The sequence below is a fragment of the Bombus affinis genome, chromosome 14, assembly GCF_024516045.1.
Source record: "Bombus affinis isolate iyBomAffi1 chromosome 14, iyBomAffi1.2, whole genome shotgun sequence".
Taxonomy (NCBI): Eukaryota; Metazoa; Arthropoda; class Insecta; order Hymenoptera; family Apidae; genus Bombus; species Bombus affinis.
This window is the reverse complement of record NC_066357.1, coordinates 8033463-8052697: the sequence shown is the minus strand read 5'-3', so window position 1 is coordinate 8052697 and position 19235 is coordinate 8033463. Positions and strand designations below refer to the sequence as shown.

At 44.6% G+C, this 19235-nt stretch overlaps 1 protein-coding gene across 4 annotated transcripts in view; it reads left to right on the top strand.

Moving 5' to 3' along the window:
- The window catches only part of LOC126923944 (mushroom body large-type Kenyon cell-specific protein 1), a 104365-nt gene that overhangs the window by 17056 nt on the left and 68074 nt on the right, over positions 1-19235 (top strand). For 3 of the 4 annotated variants that reach the window (XM_050737892.1, XM_050737890.1, XM_050737894.1), the window contains exon 1: positions 1597-3436. The exons of the other annotated variant lie outside the window; for it this stretch is intronic. The gene's annotated coding sequence lies outside the window, so the exon portion shown is untranslated. Of the gene's footprint in view, positions 1-1596; positions 3437-19235 lie in introns of those variants that run through there. 4 annotated transcript variants of the gene reach the window in all.

Sequence of the window (19235 nt, the reverse complement as noted above, 5' to 3'; positions counted from 1 at the left end):
GAAATGAAGATATTATACCTCGAAGAATTAAGGATGCTAGAATATTCTTTTGTTGTCATTGAAATATGGAGAGTCTTTGTTGCGAGACCCTCGATTGGCAAAGTAACGCCAAAAGTCAGAGCTATTCTTCTCAGCGAAGCTGCTCGTTGCAGAAGGTTTCGTGGAAACGATCAATTTGCTATACGGCGGTCGAAATTTTAGCGAACGAAATTCGTTCGACTGGCTGGAGAAACGTAGCGAGGCGTTCTTAAACTGAATTCTAGAAGGATCGCGTTTTACGAGGAGAAGGCTGACAGGAGCGGGACTAGGAAATCGATAAAACTCGCATGTAAGAATGCATTAAACCGATCTATGACCGTAAGACAAAGCAATGCGACTGGAACAGGTTCCGGGGAGCCGAACGCGTCCCTATACGTATCGTGGCTTTACGAAATGAGCAAACGTTCGCTCTAAAGATAGTAGTTGATGTCTTGGAGTAACGCAACGCGTTAAACTTGCAGTCGCGCTAGCAAAATAAAGACGAAATTCACGAAACCTTTATCGATTAAACCTTTTTAATCGATTAAAAGAGAAATTTCTCTTGGTTGTTGTGAACCGATCGCGTCGATCAAAAGCTGTTTCTTCGTCGTTGTATTAGAATACTTTATCTATCGACATGTCCAATATTTCCATTTATACATTTTTACAAAGTTCCACACATCCCTTTTTTATATCCTAGCGTCCTTTCTTATATATCGTCGTTGCGGAATGGCAGATGGCCGAGTTCTCGATCAAATTTTCAACGTTTATAACTCTCTGGAAAAATGACAAAGCCACACACGAAGCGAATAAATAATAAAAATCCGCCCGTGGATTCGCACCGAGCAGCAGACGAGACCTGGCGTCATTTCCAAAATGCATCGAATTCTTAATATTTGGAACGTTCGACGTCTGAAATTTTGTTGAAAATAATCTCGCATTCATATCCGATACATATCCTCCGAAATAATCCAAATGATCTAAACAATAATAATAATAATAATAATAATATCTTTGTCCCTGGCATAAATAACAATAAATAAAAGCGTGGCACGGAGCGCGCAACGTTTGGGCGCGACTTTCAAAATGTGCGCCAAAATGTAAACGAGATAACAGATCTGGCTCGGTGGCTGATCCAGAAAACGATTACAACGACGAAGCGAAACGATCTCACGGAGAAACTGTAAATCGAATGATCGTACGGTGGCACAAGCTACTCGTTACAATGCCGTGTGATCGGTCGTAGGAAAAGAATAACGGTTCGAAGTATGTACATACTACTCATAACTGGCGCTCGTCGTTGGTACACCGGAGTGACCGTGCGTGAGCGGTTGAGCGTCGAGAACGATGGCAGTGACGAAGGTAATGGTGTAGTGGTCGTGGTCGTGGTCGTAGCGTCAACAACAACGACGACGACGACGACGACGACGACGACAACGACGACGACGACGACGACGACAACGACGACGACGACGACGACGACAACGATGAAAATACTGGTAGAAAGACGAGGATGACTATGGTGACGGTGGCAACGGGCGAGAACGACAACGTCGACGACTATGACTACGCTAGGAGAACGACGACGGCGGCGACTACGACTACGACTACGAGAGGATCGACAATGAGAACGACGAATAGGTGGTACGTAGTGGTAGTGGTTAGGCGAGTAGAAGAAGGTCGCGTGTGTTGGTTACGTGGACGATACACATAATGGAAAAGGTGTAGTGGTGTTATAGTAGTGGTAGTGGCGCGAGTCGGTGGTGAGGAGGATAGCGGTGGTGTTGTCGGGCGGTGGTGGTGGGACGAAGATGGTGGGGTGGTTGGATGGCGGCGCTCCTAGCGCGCAAGCCGCACCGTCCGACGCGGATGCAGTTACGGGAGCGCAGCGCGACCCAATGCAACTCGACGAACGTCGCATATCCGGAGCCGGATCAAACGTCGAGGCCTGGGCAAGTGGTGCGTGTGCGTGTGTCGCTTCATCTCCCTCTCGCCTGTGCGCCCGTGAAACACGCGAGAGAGAAACCAAGGGGGAGTGACGGGGAAAAGACGGATGCGAGAAGTAAAGCCGAAAAGAAACGAACGAAGAAAATGAGAAACGGTGTTTCCCTCGGCGGTGCGTAAGCGCGTCTTCGAGAAAAGAAAAAGAAAACGGAGGACGAACGAGCAGGAAGAAAAGAAAGAAAATAAAGGGAGAAGAAAACGGTGAGAGAAGAGCGACGGAGAGAGAGAAGAAACCTGGCGAAATAACCTTGTCGAACTCGTGCAACAAATACATTAAGGAATCTCGTTGTTGTTTCGCTCCTCCGATCGAGACGAACCGCTGTTGTCGTCGTCGTCGCTGCTGCTGCTACCGCTGCTGCTGCTGTTGCTGTTGTTGTTGTGCACGCGCGCCGTGATTCCGCGCTTCGTACTCACGCCCTCGCTGCATAAACTTCTCGTTTTCCGCTCCGTTCTTGCGGCCAAGGCGTACCGCTACGAGCAAGAAAACTACTCGGTTCCAAGAGAGGAACCGTCATCGGCAAGAGAGGAACGATCGACGGATCGTACTAATCGCGAACGATCGGAGAAAGAAAAACGGAGTCGGTAGAGACGGAAAAGCAGTGGGAGAAAGAAATTGGAAGATAAAGGTGAAACGAGTGGGTAGGAAAGGAAGAACTAGCCGGTGTTAGGATCGTCGTTGGTGGCAGTGATATCGTAGGAACGGTGGCAAAACGCAGATCCGTCGGTGAAATTCGCGCGCGCCTCCAATTTCCTGTCGCTCGGATTGCCGAATCGAATTGGCGGCGGAGGGAACGGAAGACGGAAGACGGGAAAGGAAAACGGTAAAAGAGCAAAGGGTAAAAGGAAAAACGAAGGAGAGGGAGAAAGAGGAGAGTACCAGCGACGCTGTCGAGGATCGGAAGGATCGAACGGAGGAGAGCAACAGGCTCCTAGCGTGGAAGGAAGACGGTGGAGGGGAGGCGGTACAACTGGAGAGTTCGGTGCAACCGTCGATTCCATTTCGTTAGTTCGCGCTCGGTCTCCTTTTTCGTACGCGTGTCAGTCTACGAGCGGAGCTACGTTTCTCGTTGGAGACCTTGTCGGTTCGCGGCCGTCGATCGTTTCGCGGTCGCGCCTGTGTTACGTTCTTTGTCTCGTTTCTGTTTCTCGGTGCGTGAAAGTATAAAACGACGCCGGAAAGGGAGGAAGAAGCACAGACAGAGCAAGCAGGAAGAAGAAAGGGAAGGAGAAGAGGAAGAAGAAAAGGAAAATCGCGATTTAATTCGAAGGAAAATGTCAAGGAAGATGCGCGACGAGCGCGGCTACCGGCTCGACACGAGAGTGGCGAGCCGCTACCAACCATTCTGAGGACCGAGCGCATCGCCGATCGTCACGCGAGAAGGAAGTGCAACCCGTGATTCTTCCTGTCGTGAGAGTGAGTACCGGCGACGATTGTTTTTCTCGTCCCCTGTTTCGAGAAAACCTCGAACGAATCATCGTAGAACGAATCGCGCGAGTACAGCACGCGTGTACGCGTGCACACGTATATATACGCGCCAGTGTGAGGGTTTTCTGTCAACGTGTGTACAAACGGCCGCGTACGCGCGTACGTGTCCGTGCGAGCGCGGTGGCGCTCGCGCGCACGAGACACACCGAGAGGGAAGAAAGGAAGGGGCCGCCAGAGGGGGAGGGCGTGCGAGTAAGACAGATTGAAAGCTAGGCAGAGGGGGAGAGGGATTAGAGAAAGAGCGCAGGGGCCGAAGAGGAGGAGGAAAAGAATAAGGGGATAAGATAGAGACGGAAAGAGGAGTGCCCTCGCGTGCGCCTGTGTGCATGCAACGAGCGTGTGCACGTGTCATCGTATGCGATTCTAGGTGCGTGAGAGAGCAAGAAAGACGAAGCTGTCGGGTTGCGGAGAGGAGAGGTCGAAGGGAGGGAGATCGACAGGCCACAAGACGCACTAGAGAGCTTCTTAGACACCAAAATGGCCGAAAAGACGGTGCGCTCTTGAACGAGCCACGCCACCTCTTTTTTTCTTCCCCCTTTCTTCGCTTCTTTTTTCGTCGTTTCACCCGCGCGTTTACACCGTGCATAGATTTTCCTTGTGCGGAAACCTTCATCCTCGTTCTACACGGTGACAATTTCAACTTTAGACGGAAGTAGAGATAGTGTGTTCTTCGTTGGTGGTACGCTTTGCAAATGTTTGATGCGCGTTCGCCTCGCCGGTAGCCTCTTATCGGTGTTTCGTCTACGATCGTCTACCTTTCATTGCCGAGTCCTCCCTCTCGTATAACGAGTGACCTCATTACGTTCGCTCGAGCCGGTCTTACGTCGTGTCCGTTACGTTTCTCCCTCTGGGATTCTTCTGGTTTCGATGTCTGACCGACGTTGGTTGCCAGGTGTCTGGCAGCAGTACCGAAATGTCGCGCGACACCTCCACAAAACGAACAAAACGAAAAACCATCCCTTTCACGGTCAACGATTAACGTCAAATAGATCCGATCTGTCGTTTCCGAACGTTTAAAATTAAACGATTTCTCTCTAATTTGCAAGTGAAACAGTCGCGTATACTTGGTACAGGGGACGCACTCGCAAACGATTGCGAAAGTATACGCAATGCGTCACGTGTTTCGCAGGGGAACCTGTCGCTCTGGAACACGTAACGACCGGTACTTGTGCATTTTCAACATCCAAGGGCGACCGAAACGCGAAAGTCGCGTTCGCGCTCTAACGAAAATCGACGATTCGCCGACTTTAATAAATTCTAATTATCCACCGGCGTTATCGCCGACCAACGTTCGAGTTATCCGAGTCCCAGTTATTTTTCTGTGAATCGTTCGATTCTTTGCTTCTATCGGTTTCCATCGACCAACAACCAGGTTCCAGTTGCAATCTTGGCGAATGTCGGAACGAAATTTCCTTTCGATAACGACACACCCTGTCGTAGCAGGCAAACAGATTCCCGACTGTTTACGTGTTAGCTATTGGTTACGTTATAGTCGATCGAGCGATGCACGCTTGGTTCGCGAGGCAATTAGAACACGGATGCTGGGAAAACGAGACTCACGCCGGCCGCGATTATATCGCGCGGTGCAGCGTTTCCGGTAACCGTTGCTTTTTGTTAGCGATCCTCTCTTCAAATTTTCATAGACCGTTCACCGAATCGTGTCCGCACGAAGAATTTTTAGATAAAAGCAGAAACCGTCACATTCTCGAGGACAATGAAAATCGTGCGCGACTTAGGCGGCCACTTGATGGACGTTAACGCGCGTTCGGTTAGCTCGACGATTCATTCTTAACCTCGAATTCGCTACGATAAAGCTCGCCGGCTGGTTCTTGATAAATCGACGCGCGGCGTTCCTCCGGAAATAGCGAACGTCTGCATTTATGTCAGTCGAACGTTTCACGAGCCGTCGATGTAGACATTTATTGACGCGATAACTTAGTAAAATTAACACCGGTCGCGGCAAGGATAACACCGTGATTAGGAACAAATAGAAGGTTCAAGTTCAGCCCAAGTATCGCCGCAACTGAGAAAAACGAACGTCTTTTTATAGATTTTCTCGTCTGTTAATTTCCATTTATTTCTTCAACTCGGGAACTCTTGTTTACTGTTGTTGTCGTTCAAAGATCGCTGTATGCGACATTTCGTATTATTAATGATTATTTAAATGGGTGCAATTAACGCGTCATCGATTTGATACAGTACGATCACTCTAATTCTTGAAAAGTATTGCGACGAATCACGAAGAAGCTGACGGTGTAATTATCGAAGAATATTTATACACAATATACAGAAACGTATCAAATATTCGAAATTGTCCTTTTATTATTCGCTTTTGCGATTAAATATGTAGGTATTTTTCATTCCGTTAAACGTATTAAAAATAATTATTTATTAGATCTTACATAATTTCATGCATTTACCAACTATTTTTTACGATACATATCTCTGAAACTAACGAGTTGTTTTCTTTCTAACTACGTATATCAATCACCGACTAACGTAAAAATCAAAAACCAAGGATCCTCCATGTTTTTCCTCTATGCTCTCCGCTCAACCAATGAAACAACACCGTACTACTTACATTCCAACTTTTTAGCCGTACTCGTAAAAATATGAATTTGCATAAGTATCCACGCTTTACCAATTATAAACGTTGTTCACGTTCTTTCGCTCTTATCTGTTTTTCGCATAATTTTCCGAAGCGACAAGATTCCGGCTGATATTTAATTCCAAGTTTGTTAGAAACTTCGCATCAGGTATTCGAGCGTTATTAATTTCCTAGAATCCACGCCGATTTCCAGAAAGCGATGGCGATTTTTCGAGCGCGTGTCACGGAACGTTCAACGACGATACGACAACATTTTCGAATGAAAATCTCTCGTCTGAAAAAAAAAAAAACACGCATACGCACGTAGGTATCGCGTGTCGCGATATTCAGAATTTTGTTTCTCTGTCTCCGTCAGTCGTGACTTCGTGGCGACGACACCTTTATCCGAACGCTTTTTGGACCGTTTCGCGCGATCGAGAAAGTTTCGAGCGTTTCATTGACAGACCGCTGTTTTCAATCACGCTGTCGATGTAAACTATCGGTGAATATCGTACGCGGATGCCCGAAATTTCGCGTTACAACGAAATTTCGAATGTAATGGACGAGAAAAAACAAAAAAACAAAAAAAAAAAAAAAGAAAAAAAGGAAAGGAAAAAGCTGAAACATGGACGCATAACGCCTTTCATAGAAATTTCAACGACTCGAGCGACGAATGTTGCAATCTAAATTTAAACGGGCAGTACATTCGATATAGATCGTCGAACACGTCCAATTCTAGAAGCGACGTTTCGCAACTAATGCGACGAAATGCCGCGCGAAAGAAGCGGCCGATCGATATTAATTGTAAACAGCGCCCAATCCACCATGTCAAAAGTATACAAAGGATCGTGAGAAGCAACATCGAATCGGGCAAACGATTGTCGCAACTGTATCAAATAATAGCGGATTTACATATCGCGTTCGGCGTGCACGTGACAATTATTCATGTAATCCGTTGTCATCGTAGGCCTGCTATATTCGCATGATAATAACCAATATGAAATTCTCTTCGCGTGTTGACACTGGACTACATGGAACGGTCGGAGATCGTGTGCGGCATCTTTAAATTTCGAAATGAACCTATTTACATTGAAAGTACCTTCGGTGCCTTCGATTCGATACGATCCGAAAATTTCACGCGTGCTCTCAACCTCTTCCCTATCAGCGTCCACTGTAGCCCACAATCGTCAAAAACACGCATACAGCCTACTGTTTTATCGTTCGATTATTTATGCCCTCGTGTTTCGATCGTTCGGAACACCTCGTTGCAAATAGTCCGTCACATCTCGTCGAATTTCTCATTTCCAGCAGTTACCAGGCCACGGATTTTTATGCATTGACGAGAAAATTTCGAGTGTAAAAATACACGGCACGTAGGAAATGTAGAAAAATATACAAATTATTATTTGTTCTGATATTTATCGAACGAAACGACCATCTGTCCGTCGAGGTTCCATTTTTTTTTAAACGACGTTCCTAAAGCTATGAATTTGTTTGATAATTATTATCGAATTTCGCAGAGTTTAAATAAAAATGTATATTACGGTTACGGTGAAACGACAAACGCCATAGGCCTACGAACGCCATAGCGAAGAAATTATAGCCTCGTCGCGATTATTTCGTTGATCGTTCGATAGAAGCGTTCGAGAAGTTGGCCTCAAAAATCAATATCGAGCGTAATGTTTCAGCGTAAGTAGATGCGAGGTTCGCACGGTTCGCACGTAACTACAGCACGTATCTTTCCACCTAGGTCGTTTGGAAATCCCTCAAGTCACCGGGACTAATTTTGAGTCCCGTAGTTCACGGTGAAGTTACGATCAGCCGGCGTAGCGTCTTGTTTTAGAAAGCAGAAATTTGCCTTATTTAGTAGGTTAAACTAGAAAATTCGGTTTGACCTCGATTTAGAACGACAGGCATAGCGTGTCAAAGTCCTTAAGTAGCGGCGAGAGGTTTCCATCGAGCCTGCAGTCCGAGCTTCTCCCACCTCTGTTCCATTCGAAAATGCCGAGTTCAATTTTCGCGAACTCGAACTCGGTAACCAGGGCCGTGGAAAAAAAAAGATAGCCTGGTGGTTTCTAAAGTACGTTGCGCAATGTTTGCAAACGCACGATAAAAATATTTACAGTGCACCGAATAAGGCGAAAGAAATGCAGAAGCGTCGGACGTGGTTTCGGGAAATCTATTGTACGGTTTTACGCGTCGGGAGTCGCGATCGATGTGGAAAACAGACGTGACATTCGCGCGTTGCGTGCAAATAAATAGTGACTAACGAAAAAAAAGAGAGAGAAAGAGAGAGAGAGAGAGAGAGAGAGGGGGAGAGGGAGAGGACAGAAGGAAACGCGGATCAAAGTACGATGGCGAAACGAGCATGGATGTAATTCGTAATGCGCGTGAAACAGAAAAAATTGGTTTAATCGAGCCGGTATTGAATTACAAAAGTAAAATGCGATAAACTGTCGTGCATATAATTGGCGTGAAATGATAATTCGGTGTGAGGTTGACGGCGATTGAACGTCGTCGCGTGTTCACTTGGCCGATGCGAATTCGCGAGAAAAATGAAACAACGGATAGAGCATCGGCGCGCGTTGGCCGCCTAGTCGCGTCTCGTTTCGTCTCGTCGGCCGTCGATTCATGGTTTTACGCGGACGAATAAAGATATTAAATGAAACAGAATTTTACGGGTCGCGTAAAATCCGAAGTCAGCATTTTTATGTAAAATAAACACACCGGTGGGCCCGTTTGAAATAACGATAATTAAATTCGAACGAATCGTAATGGACCTTTTTCATTTTAATGTTTCGTGAAAACAAAATGTACGCCTGAAGTGCCCTTTCGAATATTTGCATCCCGCGAAATTCCATGGAACAATACGCGGTCGTGAAAATGCACGTGAAAAATTAACACAACCAATTTGCCGCGCGCCACAGTTAATTCTGTTACGCTTCGTCACATAAATTCGCCAGAAAACCACGATACTACCAGCATTTAATTCCAACAATGGAATCGCGATATCCTGTAAAACGTGTAAGTATTCCTCGATACGACCGTAATTTTCGAGAAATCGTTTATAATTTTACCCCGGCCGCTCTGCTACACCAGCCGCCGGCACAGTACGAACGAAAAACAAGCGGAAAAGCTAAATTGCAACGGAGGAGGATAATTCGTTTCCGCGGCGACCGCTAGAAAAATGCGATTCTTTATTTCAAAAATATTACACGGCGCCGGAGAGGGGAACGGGGCGATGGGAAGGGGCACGGAGGGAGGAGCAGGGGGGAGGGGGAAGAGGCTCGCGTATGACCGCGCGGATCGTTTGCACTTAGCAAAAACCTAGTTGGATGCGGTGTAAAAAAAGAGGCAAACGAAGTATGTCCGTTACGTTTAAGCGCAAACCTTTAGTTTCTAAGCCCGGTGAGCAACAGGTTGCGCCATTGTGACAACTTGAAAACTCCGCTTCCACGAATATTTTCAAAATTCTTTCTCTCTGCCGGTCCTTTTATGCGACCCCGCGTAGAATTATTCTTCATTGTTTCCCCCGAGTTGCGAATTCTCTCACTTGCCTGGCCTCTACTTGAGACGCTGACGAAAGAATTCGAATTGCGCAAAGCTTTTCAATTGGAAAGAACGCCCCGGAATAACCAGCGCGGAATAACCTTTCCCTGGCTACGCACGCTACTCAAGGACTTTAATGATTATTACTTACGCCTGGCCTGACGACCACAGCCAGAAACCGAATTCCTTTGTTGCCCGCGGGAAACCCGGTGTTTTCCGACCCGCTACCTTCTCCGGCTCGCTCTGTTCTCTCGCGTTGCGCCTCTCTTTCTACGCATCGGCCAACGATCAACCGGTTCGGTCCCTGGTCGAAAAAAAAAGTCCTACTTGGGCATTTATTATTGAAACAGAATAGAATTGACCTACTTTCCGACTTTGATCATTTAGTCTAGGATAAAAGGCCCTTCGGGTACGCGTATTGCGCTGCGAAATTAATAGAGTTCGGCTTAAATCGCAAATTCTACGTGACGTTTGACCGAATAATAGAACAGAAAGGAAGCGAGGTCAAGTAACAAGTAATGTCTGTTCGACGTTATGCTTACGATTGCAAATACGTTGGAACATTTCTTTAATCGTATTCAAACGTACAAGTATCAAGTTGTACGAACGTTCCCGATCTACTAATAAGAATTTCTCCACGCGGAAAAACACAATTAGGTCGAAGATGATCAAAATAGCGCAACAGGATTCGAGAACATAGCCCTGTCGAATCGCGTGTTTCTCGAGAAAACCTTCAACATAAACTTGAAACAAGATCATCGCACAAACCTGGCCGAGGATCATAACAGCGTATCTTAGTCGACTATTATCCTCCCCGGGGAATAGTATTCTACCTTTGTTATTGTAAGAAATTCGTTATATTTACTCAAATTACGAAAACGTATCGCTGATTTTCCATCAAGCCAAAGGAACCGTACCCAAGTACGCGTTCTCCGAGTTTCGATTCTCATCGCCCTATGCATCAATAACAATTTTCCCTCGTTTCCTTCGAGCTTACGAGCTCTTGCACCGATAGAGAGATACGAACACTTTTATCGAATTACGATCCTACCGAAATATATCCGCGAAACGACTCGTTGGTTCAAGTAAGTTCATTCTGTGACGTTGGATTTTTAACGTCGTACGTTGCGAAGATTGGTCCGAAGGCGTCTCGGAGGCGCGTGGAAGAAAAGCACGAACGCGCGTGTTCGTCCTGAGCTAGAGACGTCGCGACGCTGATCCGAATTCGCGCGAGCAAACGCGAGAAGCGAGCGACGAGTGGTGCTCGACTGCGCGTGGATTCGCTCGTAGAAACGACGATGCGTCGGTTAACTGCGGTGACATTCAAAATGTTTAGCCCGGAGCGTGCGCTGGCTCGCGCAGTAGAATAGGCAGAAAGCGAATGGATAGGCCGCGGCGAGCGAAGAGGGTGCCGGCCGACAGACGCGCAGGGCTCGCACACATCCACGCACGCACCAGTGCGTTTCTGCATACGTGCGGTCGCGCGATCCGCTCGCCAGCGCGCGCGTGTTAGCAAAATGGCCGGCAGATTTAGACTTACGTAACGCTTGCATGTGCCGAACGCGGCCCGGTGACTCGGTCCCAGCTATTTCGCTTCGATGACGGCCCGCCATGTGCAGACTATCCTGTCGAAAACCATCGCCGACTCGTTGTCGACATCGTCGACCTGCTCGTAAATAAGAAACTATCGTTAGCGATCGTATTCAATAAGTGACAAGTGGACTGTGCATTTTTGTGCAAATTCATGCGAAACAAGGAAAGATGGAAATCGGATAAAAAATTGTTTTACCTATCAAACACTATAGCAACTGTATATGTATATTTTATACATTTTTGTAAACTACGCGCTATTTTCTGTTTATTCGGATTTCTGCAGAAAAATTTGTACAGATTCGTATTTTTATGTTCACGCAATTGGTACAGTTTAGCTCTTAGGCAGGTTTTCGCTAAATCTTTCGCTTGCCAAATGTTGTAACGGATACGCTACTTTGGATATTTCGTCTATCTTTGTACGTTGCTTGCACGGATTTCGCGTATCTCTGCGCATCAGAGTTTCCCGTAAATGCACAAAAATTCGCAATCTACCTACTCGTAAGTCTGGAATCGAGAATTCGCTCGTATTTGGGCTTTTCTCACGCAAAAGTGAAAAACCGCAAGGCCTGCACGATGAATTCATTTAGATCAACGAGCCGTTTCAAGGGTCAGCATATTAAGGCTTACGTAATGGTTTCACGTGTCGAAGACGATACGAAGCGTCTTTCTTATCGTTGGCTAAAGTGGCGATTTCAATCCTATCCGTTCTTTGTCCCTCGTAACGTTGCGCATGTATCGAGCGCGAGTCGAGGGTTGTTTCGATTCGTAGTTCTGTACGGGATCTGTACATCGTGTTTACCGTATACGTAAGTTACTGCAACGTTGGTAGTTGGTGTGGCGGTTGGATAGGACGCGAGTACGCGATACTCCGTGGCGAAAAATTTGCCAAGATCTACTCGAGCCGTGGCAATCGCTTAAAGGATTCATACGAAACTGGCGGTTATAGACCGACTCGCGAAACTTTGCATCAAGTCGTTTGAAAAACCGCGGTCTATAACTCTCGCGATCGGAATTCGTTTCGACGTTTTCTTTGTACCACTCCTCTGACAAGACTTGTCTTTCCAGTAGGACAGCTCGGTGTGTGCCGCGATTAAACTTTCAGACGTTCCGCGTGCGGCGCCATACTATAAATTTGAGCCACGATATCGAATATCGTTCATGGTGAAACGCATACACAGGTATTCCCCTTATAACACGGTGATAGTTACACCCTCGTTGGAAAATCTTAGAACGATCATTACTAGACTACGAATATTCGCGTCTATTTGGATTTAACATTTCACAAGTTTAGAGAATCTACAAAATATGGTAAAATATATAAGATATCGAAAGTAGAGCATTTATCATAACGCTTAGTAGATGAAACGAATTTCTATTTAGATTTCACTTGTTCAATTGTATTCGTAAGAATACGAAGTTGCATAGAAAATGTTATGGATGAATTATATTTGAATAATATTTAACAATTAACTTTATACTTTATGAAATATAAGATGCGAACTGTTGGGACATAATATATTGACAATTTTAGAAAAAATTGCGTGTAATTTAAAATGCATAATTTATATGAAATGTGAAAAGTTTTATCAAAAATACTAGACGCGTCCTATGATCTTTGAGCACGAGTATATTGCGAATCCCTGTTACACGGAACAAACAGCTAGTACAAAGAATAGGCTTATTGGAAGAATCAACGAGTTACCCTATTTTCTTTTCACAACCAAGAGAAATATTTTTGCTAAAAGAGTCAGTAATTAATTGAAAGTACCTAGTCTGTATTAATATCGCATGTACGTACGTTTTGTCCTTCATCGCCGCTTGACATCGTTAAACGAGAGGCGATATGTCTTCGTCTCCTGAGCTTCGTTAATTTACGTATGAATCCTATTTATGTCAGTTGTGAAAAACTGTCATCGACTTTTTATCAGCAAGCTTCGAGTTGCTACTCGTCTATAGCGAAAGAAGTTTCGAGTTTCGACTTAAAAATTTCAATATTCCAAAATTCCGCGCGCGAATCTAAGATATCGCGCGCAATGAAAAATGTCAAACGACGATACTCGAACTTAAAAATTCCCATAAGCTACGTGCCGTTTCGTACGGGGATCTGGCCGATGCTCGAACCGCATAGTAGTGAGACGTTGTTCGCGGGATACCTGTACGTGTGTATACACGTACGTATACTACATTTGCCGTCCAAAAGTATTTAAGCCAGAGCGGAATTAGAAAAATGATCGGTAGATTTAAGCTTGCGTAACTTCACGTGTCCCTCCTAGACAAGGTGTCCTCGACTGAAAGTCTTCTTTGAGTTATTTTTATCCGTGCTACGCACGTACGTGCAGGTCATATCGGGTATTCGAAATGTTAATTAGCCAGGGAAACGTATGGATTAGTTAGACGCGAGATGCAAAGCAGTTTGATCATCGAGCACCGTCCGCTAGCACAGATCGCTCTACGTTCCACGCATACGTAGAAATCGGTTTTCCGTTCCGGGAGCGTCGTTCCTTTCTTATATATTCCAGCGACGTGGAAACGCCAGAACGAAGAGAAGGAAATAGATATTTTGCAGAGTCGAACGAAAGACGAGTAGGAGGAGCATGCGTCTGATAGATTGCTGCGAACTAAATCAATCTTGATCGCGCGTCTATTTTCGTTTGTATTGTTCGTCGGAATGGCTACATTTATTAATCGCAAGATTCGTAACATTTTGCATTATTGCGTCAAACGCGTTTGCAATTCTCGTTCGACTTCTGCTTGATTTTTCCTCAACGTCGATTTAATTCTTTCGAACGATATATTCGTCGTTACGCTCGTAGGGCTGTAATTATATCGCGGAAAAACTGCGTTTGATTGAATCACAATGTTGTGGGACTTGCGTCAACGATTTCTCGAGAACGACGATAGGAAGTCAAATTATGCGTGTCGTTTCTTGTTATTTCAATGGATTATTAGCTGAAAAGTAGAAAAAAGAAAAAAAAATAGAAAGAACGTTCGTGGTTTTGTTCTTGTTATGAATGACTGCAGATGTGCATGGATTACCGCAACACATCTGCATGTCGCGTATATCTATACGCAATGAGAAACGCCAACGCAATCGCATATGTGTAACAATGTTCACACGGCTATCGTTATTGTTCATCATCGATAAGACATTTTCCTCGACGATAAACACAGATTCTTCGGTTTGTTCGAAAGTTGATGAAAATATTCATCCATCGGATTTCCCATCGCCATCGATACCAACTCCCTATATACGCTACTTTCGATAAGGGAACATTATATGGTGTTCGAGCGAGTCATCCGCAATCCATTAACGCAGAAACAAGCTCGATCGACGTTCGTGCTCTATCTGGTCCAGGTTTAGAAACGATCGACCTCTTTCGTTTGCTAATTAATCGATGCAACTGAGAGAGAGAGAGAGAGAGAGAGAGAGAGAGAGAGAGAGAGAGAGAGAGAGAGAGAATCGTCGCGCCAAACACGAAGAATATCGTTTAGAACAGTTGAAACGTTTATTTTTACATTTCCTTTCTGGACATGGCTCGATGAATAAATGCAGCATTCGAAGAGTAAAGCGACACGATCTGTATTCCCATCCAGATACGCATCCTGTCTTGTCTAATGGCACGATACTGCTTCCTATCGACTTTGTAGTACGTGTACTATGCAGAACTGAAAAGAGAACTAGCGAAATGGCACGGGACACTTTACTCGTTTCATGTGATACACTTGCGCTGCTCGTAACTAGATTGCAGATATTTATGCAAATTCGTATTTTTATCAGAGTTTAAAAAAAAGAAAAAAGAAAAAAAGAAACCTAAATATAGGTTCGTTTCACCTAGTAAGTATCGATTGTAAACGTGTGCCGTTACTTCAGATAGTAATAGTTTACGTATTTTCTGTTATTACGCGTATCGTACGAAATTTTGCAGATTTATTCATAAACGCATAAAAATTCGCGGTCTATTCATCGTGGTTGTGTAAACTCTTTCAAACTTCGGGAAATGATAATTTAGACACCGGGCGACGGGGAAATAGCGACGAAAAAAGATATTCAGCAAATCCCCTTGACATTTTCTTTCGTAAAGGCGAGATTAAAAAAGTACGATTCAACGATATAAATTAACCGAAAAGTAACTGTAAAACAAGGTGATCCGATAGCGCAACGTTTTCTTTGCAAGCGTGTTCGTAGCGTGACATTCTCTCTCGCGTTTTCGATCTTTTTAAAATCACCGCTTAGTGCGACGAATTTTCGAAACTACGCCGCGATGATAAAAAGGATTAGAGCTGGACTTTGACGCACGACGACGACGACGACGACGACGACGTTGTATAGGTTACTGTCCAGGCCGCTCTTTAGACCAGCTAATGGACCAAGACTCTATTAATATTGATAATGGCGAAAATCAGGCCAATAAGCGGCCGTGGTACTGATCGCGTTCGAGGATACGGTGTCTACGTACAGATTAACTTGCAGCACGGGCACAGGCGTCGGTTTGCAGAGTAAACGATCGACCGACGTTCTCGCGAGGACTCGTTCCGTCTCTTTCTAACTTACCAACGGCAACCAAACTGTTAACTATTCCAACGGATACTCGTAAATATGAGTTTGAAAAACGCATTTAAAATGCGCTTTTAATTTACCTAGTTAAAAGTATCTGTTACGTGTTCCAGTTCCGAATCTCCGTCGTTGATTTTATTGCTCTTTCTCGAACGGTAGAGAGAAGAGGAGAGGAGAGGGAAAGGGAAACGAGAAAAGAAAGTAAGAAATAAAGCGGAAAAGAGAGAGAGAAGGTGAAACGTTAAGAGGGGAAATAATAATTTTCTGTATTCGCCGGTTTCGTCTGCCGGTTCACGTTTGTTCGTAGTACTTATTAAGATCTTATCATCGGTGACGTAAGTGTTGGACTGAAACATAGCTCTGTAAGGCTAGGCTGTTCCACCAATTTTGCTGGTTTTTTGCCTCTCTTGCGTCACCGTACAAGCCACGCAAAAAGATTTCAAGCAAGATCGACGTCGTCGAATTAATCGTTACAGCATTAAATTACACGCTTCTGCGCGCTAGTGTCGTTACCGGTGCCACGGACTCGCTCTCGTTCACGATCATCTGCAAGATTTAATCGATGTTTTTCTAACTTATTTGTAATCCGGCCGGCTGAGAAGCTAGCTTTTCCATTACAGATTATACGGAGCATGGTAACCGTTCCATAAGCTTCGAGTGCAACGGACGTTCGTCAACCGTAAAGCAGCGTTTACTAATTATCGTAGCTGCCATTGACACGCGCTTAATAATAGAACGCCGAAATGTTATTAATCGTAAGTAACTGGCCCGGGGAGCAACTGGCATCGCGATTTCTACGTTTGAAAAATCTCGGAGAGTGGTCGACGAAGGTCTGTTAAACTCGATCGTTATCTATCGACGTGTAACGTTCAAAGAATGCTATAATTAGACGCTTCGAAGAATTAACGCGATCGTGCAATTTATCCCGTTCTCGAGATATATCTCGTAAGAGAAGTACGTTTCGAAACTTTGAAGTAACATCGATCGACGGCCATAAAACGCGTTGCCACAGGACGTATTACTTCTATTGCGAGTTGTAACGGGCAACGTTCAAACTTGTTTCGTTGCCGAGCTGCTAAATTGACAATGAACGATCATGCAAATTAGCCTGTACACGAAATTACGGAGTTGAGAACGGCGGAAAGACAGAGGGGAGTGGGGTACAGCAACATCAACGCTGATTCTTCTTTTTTCTCCTCTTTTTAAAACGAAACGTTAGTGCCAATAGCAATAATCGACGTTTTATTATCGTTCTCTATCGAACGAAGAGACGGAGTTACGCGTTATATATATATAGCGTTATTTGTACCAGCCGGATAAAACGTTTGTCGCGGAAAAGGGAAATTTTTTTTTATAACGGGACATTGTTACAACGCACGATTCGATTCGCGGGACGCGCTGTCGTTGCGTCACGCGAAATTTCGTTATTTCTAAATTATCTGTGCAGTCGTAAAGTTATCTGACAATTGGCGATTGCCGCGCACGCTGCAACGAGTGGAAAAATCTGGAGCGACGAAATTAACTTTCGCCAATCGTAAACGGACTCGATTATAGATTGCACTTCTTCGGGCCGAGGCTAAACAGTGCCGCCCTCGTATTTTCCTTCCTACGATCCCGCGCTCCACCGCCATACGAGCTCCACGTCGCAGCTGCATTTTTATCGATTCTTCGGAGGCCTAAGCGTTCCACCTTGACGTTGCTTCAAAATTCTACGACCGACTCTATCACGTTTCACCGACGAATTAATCTTTACTTTTATCGCTGCTCCCTGGTGCGCGGAATTTCAGAGCCTGCGAAGAATTTCCAGCCCATCTTTGCTTTTCCGGGGGAACGTTCCGGTGAAGGGGACCGTAACGCAAATTCGTGAATCGATCAAATTCTCGTTGCATGTTTCCATGCGCGTTTCTTTAATATCATTTGCTTCGAATTGATAATTAGGTTTGCGCGATAACGCGTAGAGAATCGCGTTCTTTCTACATTCGCAAAATAAAAAGAAATTTCATACCGATTTAACCATTTCACATTTATAACGCGACCTATTTCAATTATCAAATACGTATCACGGTTGCGTATCAATTTAAAACACACTGAGCATTTTTATACGTATTTGCCGAAGCTAAAATTACAAATTCGCAATTATGAGAAGTTTTAAGATACGTTTTAAGATGCGTAGGATAGGAAATATGCGAAAATTTTTCCCAACATTATTATTTAATAAATAAATCTCTGTCTAGATCCTACTCTCTCAAGACTATCCATAAAAAATTCTGAATTTGCATAAAAGTCCGTGCTCCATTTATAACATTCTTCGAAATCCATACGCCTGTGAAAGGAATTTATTACTCGACCCAATAAATCGTCAGCCAGTGACCAATATCGTTACCCTGACCGTCGACACAGCCGCGTTGTATCGCGTTTCTGGAATGGTTTGCGCGCATCTCGCGACGATTCGCGGCTGAAACGCGCTAGCCGGCTCGTTCACGCTCGCTCGTCTGCATGCGTGCGTGCAGCTCGCGACGAGCGTGTGGAGTATCGCGAAAGATGGTGAAAAAGAGAAGGGGAGAAGGAGCTATGTTTTTGCGTCAGACAGTGCAGCACGCAAGTGCATTTCGTCGGACGAGTCGCGACGCCCGGAACGTCCCCATTCTAGTTCGACTATCTACATCGCTATAAGTTTACGTAACCGCACGAAACCTGTCAGCTGACATTTTGGTGCTAACCAATGGTGACTATTGTCTTTCTCCTTCTGCGCTACGTTCTCGTCTATCGCCGCTAACTGGTCGCCTCAATTTCTAACATTCCCAACCAACCGGATAGTATAGACGTCTGTCTTCTGTTAGATGCGCTCGATCTACGTACCTTGACTCGCGTGAATACTGCGAAACACATTTTTGCTTATCGAGAGATGGACGAAAGGGGAGACACCGGTAGCTACAAAAAATATTGCCACGCCATTGCGTTTATTACATTTACATATTAATTGCATGTTAATTATCATCATCTACATACTAATTAGTTGGATACAAGTATATTAAAGACCAAGCAACAGTTTGTCACAATGTTATTAAAATTGTGATTTCCTGAAATCTCGAGAAATTGTAAAGTCCAGATCGAAGAAACGATGATAAGGAAGATACGTTCAACTTATCCCTGGAATTCCCTTTTTTCGTCGCCACGATGTTGGAAAATAGAATTTGATAGGGCAAATATATTTATCTGTTACGTTGACGGGGGAAATCTCGTTGGTAACAGAAACGGAGAAAGATACTCGAGTAATCGATAAATAATTATAATTGCATAGCAGGAACTTAATAGCTGAGACATAGTTCTGGCTAATACATAATTAATAAAAATTGTCTGACCGTTGAAATATATAGAGACTTATGAATATCGGGAATTACTGGCTAATAAAGTAGTAAGAAGAAACGACGAAGAAAATCTAA